At 46.8% G+C, this 8,037-nt stretch overlaps 1 non-coding gene across 1 annotated transcript; it reads right to left on the bottom strand.

The window, feature by feature from the left end:
- Positions 1-5,863: 5,863 nt before the first annotated feature.
- trnad-guc (transfer RNA aspartic acid (anticodon GUC)) lies at positions 5,864-5,935 on the bottom strand. Its single transcript has one exon. It is a non-coding gene; the product is annotated as a tRNA-Asp (tRNA).
- Between the last annotated feature and the right edge of the window lie 2,102 nt (positions 5,936-8,037).

The following is an 8,037-nucleotide window of genomic DNA, read 5'->3' as shown; positions in this document are numbered from 1 at the left end:
ACCCATGATGCTTTCATCTTGTGTGAGAGCAGTGTCTCATGCATGTTTGAGCATCAACCACAAGGCCAGAGCTAGATGCTGGGGGACAAAGTTTACGGCCTCGCCACCTGGCTCATGACCCCCCCCCCTCCAGAGGCCTCAGATAGAAGACGAGCATCGCAATAAGGCGAGCCATATAGCCACATGCAGTATCATCGAACAGACAATTGGAGTACTCAAGCAGCACTTCTGATGCCTGGACCATTCTGGAGGCCGCCTGCAATACTCCACTCAGCAGGTCTCTTGAGTTCATTGTGGTGTACTGCATGCTACAAAACTTAGCCATCATGAGGGAACAGGATTTGCCACTGGGGACTGCAGGACCACCTCAGGAGAGAGGGGAGGAGGAGGAGGAGCCTGGCGAGGAACCCATGCCACCACCACCACCACAACCACAGGGGAGGTCTCGTGGAGCTTTCGCCGCTGCAAAAACTTTACATCAACAGCTCATAATGCAACGCTTTGCTTGAAGAGTGAACGCTACGTTTAACCTTTGCCTGCGCACTCTAACCCACTATGTTGACTATTCCCACTCTTATTCTGCAAATGAGACACTACACAGGAATGGTTAAGGTGAACAAAATAATTTATTAAACATTGTAAACTTTTTGAACTTTCTAAAAGTAATTGTGAAACTTTAATAACATTTATTAAACATTATTGTGAACTTTTATAACTTAACAAAATTGGGAAACTTGTTAGACTTTTATAAAATAACAAAACAAAAACAAACAACCCCTGCACCAAACGTCTTTTACCTCCAGCTCCTCCCCCCACTTACTCTAACCCGCCTCCCTTGCACCCCCCTCCGTCGCATCATGACCCTAACCAAGTTGGCATCAAGAGTTCGTGCAGCAAGGCGGCCAGAGTCCTGCTGTATTGGGGGGAAAGAGACAATGGAGACACCATGTGTGGATCCACTGGAGAAGCTCAGGGTATGGAAGACCCAGCTTCTGACTGGCAAATCTCTTGCTCAACCTCGCCACTCACAGGTGATGTGGGTCTGGGTATGGCACTGGGGACTGCAGTGTCAAAGATGGTCATCATCAATTGCGAGTGGGCATTGACAGACTCGCAGGTTTCGCGGCCCGCATGGACAATCTGTGACCCGCCTCTGTCAAGTTCACAGATAGTGCCGCGATGCTTGCAGGAATCCTACCTAATACCTCTAGGAGTTGCCGGTGAGCTGGACGCTCTCCCTGGACAGTCCCATCATGTCCTGATGTGTGTCTGCCTGTCTGTCAGCAGACCGGCTTTGCCGACTCACCCTCCAGAGAGACAGCATACGGTATTCAACCCCGGTAATGCGTTGCTATACCCCAACTTGCACTCGGAGCCTCGGATGGCTCGAAGCCCGAGAATGTTTCTTCCTCGGACGAGGTGCTGTCTGGAGAAAAAAAAGTGTGTCGATGCATCAGCCTGCCACCCTTCAACGCCCCCCTCCGCCCGGAAGAGGCTGCTCAGTCTGCTCCTCTCTTTGAAGTTCCTCGCCCTCGTCCCTCTCCTCACAACAGCCTCAGCCTGACGAAAAACTGCTGGGAGGGGTTTACTTGCACCCCTCCTGTTTAATTCCGCCCATCTCCTTTCCACAGCACTGACAAGGACCTCATTGGCCTCATTGCTAAACTTTCTGGCTCGCTGCCTGCTCCCATCTTCTTCCATTGTGAATGCAATCTAAATATGGTTGATTGAGCCCTGGGTATACTGCACATGCATGGGCGCTCCTTGACAGCTGATCAGAACCACAGGAAGAAGAAAAAAATGGGCAAAAAAAAAAAATTCCCGCATGCGCAGAAGGTCCGATTTTTTTTTTGGTTGCAAATTTTGGCTCCGGTGCACAAATTCAGTTGTGCAACGCCAGATTTATCGCAATCGCTGTTGCTCTTCACCGTTTGCTGAATTTTGAGTGCTCTGGCAGTAACAGTACCCCAGTGCTAAAAAAATTTTTTTAATCGCAATTATCACCCAAAAACGGGCAAAATCGCTAAAACCCGAAATTCTAGCCCTCAAGCTGCTTTTTTGTACTCCACTGTGATACATCCATCAATGGCTGTTACACCCATGCTCTGACAAAATCTACAGCATACTATTCACAACTGTGGTGATAGTTAGACTGCAATGTATTTTTTCCAGGTTTGATTTGGAATTAAATACTCACTTTTTGATTTGACTGCAGTTGCAGAATATTGTATCAGTTCACCAATATTGACCTTAACAAGAATTTTTTTTTTCTCTTGCATTTGCTAAGCTTCACTGGATCATTTTTCAAGGAGTTGAAATCCATAAAACAGGGGTAAACGTAAACAAATAAACTGTTCTCATATTCTTCTGACTTTATAGCTTTTCATTCACATCTACTTTTTCACTACGATTAGTGAAGAGGAAAATCAGCCCCAAACATTATCCTTACATATCTATATTAGCACTGCACTGTATTTATTACAAGTATGTAAAAACATTCCTTCATTATTGCACACATCTGATATACCATGGCATCTGGCAAAATGCACATCAGTCAAGAATCCCTCATTACGAGAAAAACTATAATAGGAGTTCCTCTTTTTCAAAACAGTATCAGTATGAATTGCAAGGATACCATTGTTCTCCAGAGACACTCTACCTGCAAATTGCATATTGTTTTCATTGCTTTTTTATAGGCACATTTAACTGTCACAGTTGAATATTTAACTTTTATGATCAGTCTCATAATGTTTACAATCCTGTTCCAGTTTTAACTAAGCAACAGTGTCTGTATTGCATTATATTACAAAGCAGTAATATTAATACTTTACAATTTATATTTTGTAAAATGTTTCTGAAAATCTTGAAAATACAGTAACCATAATTTTTCTACTTTCTGTACTGTTGAATGCAAGGAAACAGTGCTATAATCCAAAATAAATTCCCATGCCACAACATATCTAAATTGTCAGATTGCTTGTCAGACATCCAGTTCTGGATGAGCAGAAATTTTCTCCAATTGAATATTGGGAAGACTAAAGCCATTGTTTTTGTCACCCCCACAAACTCCGTTCCCTAGCCACTGACTCCATCCCTCTCCCCAAGTTCTGTCCGAGGCTGAACCAGGCTGTTCACAACCTTGGTATCATATTTGACCACGAAATAAGCTCTCAACCACATATCCACAGCATAACTAAGATCGCCTATTTCCACCTCCATAACATCGCCCATCTCCTCCCTTGCCTCAGCTCATCCGCTGCTGAAGCTTTCATCCATGCCTTTATTACCTCTAGACTTGACTATTCCAATGCCCTCCTGGCTGGCCTCCCACATTCTACCCTATGTAAACTAGAGGTGATCCAAAACTCGGCTGCCAGTGTCCTAACTCGCACCAAGTCCCGCTCACCCATCACCCCTGTGCTCGATGACCTACATTGGCTTCCGGTTAAGCAACGCCTCGATTTCAAAATTCTAATTTTTATTTTCAAATCCCTCCACGGCCTCGCATCTCCCCATCTCTGTAATCTCCGTTCCAGCCACACAACCCCGCACCCTGCCCGCAAGATTTGTCTGTGCTTCTCTAATTCTGCCCTTTTGAGCATCCCTGATTATAATTGCTCAACCATTGGTGGCCGTGCCTAAGCTCCAAACTCTGGAACTCCCTGCCTAAACCTCTCCGCCCCTCCACCTCTCTTTTCTCTTTCAAGACGTTGCATAAAGCATACCTCTTTGGCCAAGCTTTTGATCACCTGCGCTAATTTCTACTTATGCGGCTTGGTGTCAAATTTTTTTTGCTCATAATACTCCTGTGAAGCGCCTTAGGACGTTAAACTACGTTAAAGGCGCTATATAAATACACGTTGTTGTTATCGAAATAGTTTTCAAATTTCAATTGACAAAATGTGATTCAATTGCAATATACTTATTCTTCATAGTTAAGCTGAAAGACTAATGTTTCAATTGGCCAGGGTATCCCCATAGCCCAGTACAAAATCTATTTGCATATGTTGTCATTCCAGTTTTAGTATACATGCTGTCCAAAACAGCACAAACACATTTGTTATTACATTTAGCTCAATGTGAGATGTCGAAGTTTCATATTTTTATACCATCTAGCTGGTGAATCACTTTCGTTAAATATTATGTGATAGATTGGCTGATGTGTCAGGTGAGGCCCTCTTGAAAGAACTAAATTAGTGGCGTTGCTGCAGTATGTGAATGGGAAAGGCATGGTTAACTGAGGAATTTTGCTTACAATTACATGGAATTTCTGCAAGAAATTGAGGACAAGATAAAAGAACCATCAGGTGGATTTTGCTTGAAATTATTTATTGGATTTACGAACTGGAAAATGAGTTTGTGTTCAGTTAGGCAATCTGGATACTATAACTGTATCACGTGTAACAAATGTACTGATGAACAGTAACGTTCATAGCAGACTTGCCCTCTCAATTGTAATAGACCTAATGGGACATGTTATTTCACAGTGTTATAGTGACAGTCCAAACCGACATGCATTTTATTAAAATGTCACATATTGATATATAGGGCTGGATTTTAAGGAGGAAAACATAGAAACATAGAAACATAGAAAATAGGTGCAGGAGCAGGCCATTCAGCCCTTCTAGCCTGCACCGCCATTCAATGAGTTCATGGCTGAACATGAAACTTCAGTACCCCCTTCCTGCTTTCTCGCCATAACCCTTGATCCCCCGAGTAGTAAGGACTTCATCTAACTCCCTTTTGAATATATTTAGTGAATTGGCCTCAACTACTTGCTGTGGTAGAGAATTCCACAGGTTCACCACTCTCTGGGTGAAGAAGTTTCTCCTCATCTCGGTCCTAAATGGCTTACCCCTTATCCTCAGACTGTGACCCCTGGTTCTGGACTTCCCCAACATTGGGAACATTCTTTCTGCATCTAACCTGTCTAAACCCGTCAGAATTTTAAACGTTTCTATGAGGTCCCCTCTCATTCTTCTGAACTCCAGTGAATACAAGCCCAGTTGATCCAATCTTTCTTGATAGGTCAGTCCCGCCATCCCGGGAATCAGTCTGGTGAACCTTCGCTGCACTCCCTCAATAGCAAGAATGTCCTTCCTCAAGTTAGGAGACCAAAACTGTACACAATACTCCAGGTGTGGCCTCACCAAGGCCCTGTACAACTGTAGCAACACCTCCCTGCCCCTGTATTCAAATCCCCTCGCTATGAAGGCCAACATGCCATTTGCTTTCTTAACCACCTGCTGTACCTGCATGCTAACCTTCAATGACTGATGTACCATGACACCCAGGTCTCGTTGCACCTTTCCTTTTCCTAATCTGTCACCATTCAGATAATAGTCTGTCTCTCTGTTTTTACCACCAAAGTGGATAACCTCACATTTATCCACATTATACTTCATCTGCCATGCATTTGCCCACTCACCTAACCTATCCAAGTCACTCTGCAGCCTAATAGCATCCTCCTCGCAGCTCACACTGCCACCCAACTTAGTATCATCCGCAAATTTGGAGATACTGCATTTAATCCCCTCGTCTAAATCATTAATGTACAATGTAAACAGCTGGGGCCCCAGCACAGAACCTTGCGGCACTCCACTAGTCACTGCCTGCCATTCTGAAAAGTACCCGTTTACTCCTACTCTTTGCTTCCTGTCTGACAACCAGTTCTCAATCCACGTCAGCACACTACCCCCAATCCCATGTGCTTTAACTTTGCACATTAATCTCTTGTGTGGAAAAATCTGGACGAGGCAATCTCATCTACCTGTATTTTTACAGTTCCATATTGCTCTGGAACTTTTTAATATGCATCTCTTCCAAGAAACAGAAGTAAAATTCGACATCTTGAAATAACTGCCTCCCCGTCGGGGAATTGAACCCCGGTCTCCCGCGTGACAGGCGGGGATACTCACCACTATACTAACGAGGAACGGAGGAAGGTGTGTTTCCCGCAGGCCTTGCCCTCTCAATTGTAATAGACCTAATGGGTCATGTTATTTCACAGTGTTATACAGTGACTAGATCACTAAATCCCTTCTAAAACTCCTAACAATTACTTTAAATCTATTCCCCCTGGTTGATGACTCCTCTGCTAAGGGAAATAGGTCCATCCGATCCACTCTATCTAGGCTCTTCATAATTTTATACACCTCAATTAGGTCTTCTCTCAGCCTCCTCTATTTCAAAGAAAACAACCCAAGCCTATCCAATCTTTCCTCATAGCTAAAATTCACCAGTCCAAACAACATCCTCGTAAATCTCCTCTGTATCTTCTCGAGTGCAATCACATCTTTCCTGCAGGGGCCAAAATTGCCCCCATCCATAAGCTCCATTACCACTTCTAAGAGGCAGGAATGGAGCAGAGAGGCCTTACCGACCCATCCGAAATTGCCTCCGTGCCGGAAGCGGCGTTTCCGCCCTGCTTGTTTTCCCGCCACGTCAACAACGTGCCGACCCGACACCTTACCGACCAGCGGCGACCCTTCTTTGCACGGTATTGCCCCATGGGAACACCTCCGATGCCACTGATAACTTTCCCTGGCGGGGAACTGTTTATGGTTGGGCGGTGTATCCGCCCTTAAAGGGGTGGTCACTCTGTCGGCGACTCCATTATATTTATTTTTCTCGGCCAAAACCCTCCCTGGTGGCCCAGTGGGCCAAACCGAACTTGTTGCAGAGCTCGCAGCGGCCCTCCCTATTAATCGAAGGATAGGGATGCTGTGATGCGTTAGCGCGACATGTCGTCTGCAACTCGCTGAAGACTGGATGAGGTGGCCGACCCGCTGCAAGGGTGCTTCCACCCCACACCGTCACAACTTCCTTATGCCTTCTTAAGGCGTGAGTCCGGGGATCAGCAGAGGCCTATAAAAGGCCGCGAGAGGCAGCGGGAGTTCGTGGTCGCAGAGGCGTGAGTCCGGGGATCAGCAGAGGCCTATAAAAGGCCGCGAGAGGCAGCGGGAGTTCGTGGTCGCTGAGGCGCGAGTCCCGGGGATCAGCAGAGGCCTATAAAAGGCCGCGAGAGGCAGCGGGAGTTCGTGGTCGCAGAGGCGTGAGTCCGGGGATCATCAGAGGCCTATAAAAGGCCGCGAGAGGCAGCGGGAGTTCGTGGTCGCTGAGGCGTGAGTCCCGGGGATCAGCAGAGGCCTATAAAAGGCCGCGAGAGGCAGCGGGAGTTCGTGGTCGCTGAGGCGCGAGTCCCGGGGATCAGCAGAGGCCTATAAAAGGCCGCGAGAGGCAGCGGGAGTTCGTGGTCGCTGAGGCTTGAGTCCGGGGATCAGCAGAGGCCTATAAAAGGCCGCGAGAGGCAGCGGGAGTTCGTGGTCGCTGAGGCGTGAGTCCGGGGATCAGCAGAGGCCTATAAAAGGCCGCGAGAGGCAGCGGGAGTTCGTGGTCGCTGAGGCGCGAGTCCCGGGGATCAGCAGAGGCCTATAAAAGGCCGCGAGAGGCAGCGGGAGTTCGTGGTCGCTGAGGCGTGAGTCCGGGGATCAGCAGAGGCCTATAAAAGACGTACTTGTGCAGCTACAGGGAGAAGGCAAAAAAGTAGAAAGAAACAAAAAGGTGACGTCAGTCTAGGGGGTAAGTGATTGGCTGGTGATTGGTGAGTAGCTTTTCTTTTTCTTTTTTATAACAGTCAGAAACTTTTAACATTGTTGTTGCCAATTTAAGTGTATCTAAGGGTTAAGTCATGGCAGGAGAGCTCGGTCGGGTGTTATGCTCCTCCTGTACCATATGGGAACTCAGGGAGACTTCCGGTGTCCCTGACGACTACGTGTGCGGGAAGTGTATCCGCCTCCAGTTCCTGACGGACCGCGTTGCGGAATTGGAGCTGAGGGTGGATTCACTCTGGAGCATCCACGATGCTGAGAATGACGTGAGTAGCACGTGTAGCGAATTGGTCTTACCGCAGGAGAAGGGTCCACAGCCAGATAGGGAATGGAAGACCAGCAGGAAGAGTAGTGCAAGGAAGATGGTGCAGGGGTCCCCTGTGGTCATCCCCCTGCAAAACAGATATACTGCTTTGAGTGCTGTTGG

This window comes from Pristiophorus japonicus, chromosome 15, assembly GCF_044704955.1.
Source record: "Pristiophorus japonicus isolate sPriJap1 chromosome 15, sPriJap1.hap1, whole genome shotgun sequence".
Lineage (NCBI taxonomy): Eukaryota > Metazoa > Chordata > Chondrichthyes > Pristiophoridae > Pristiophorus > Pristiophorus japonicus.
The sequence above is the reverse complement of the archived record's forward strand: the minus strand, read 5'-3'. Positions and strand labels throughout refer to the sequence as shown.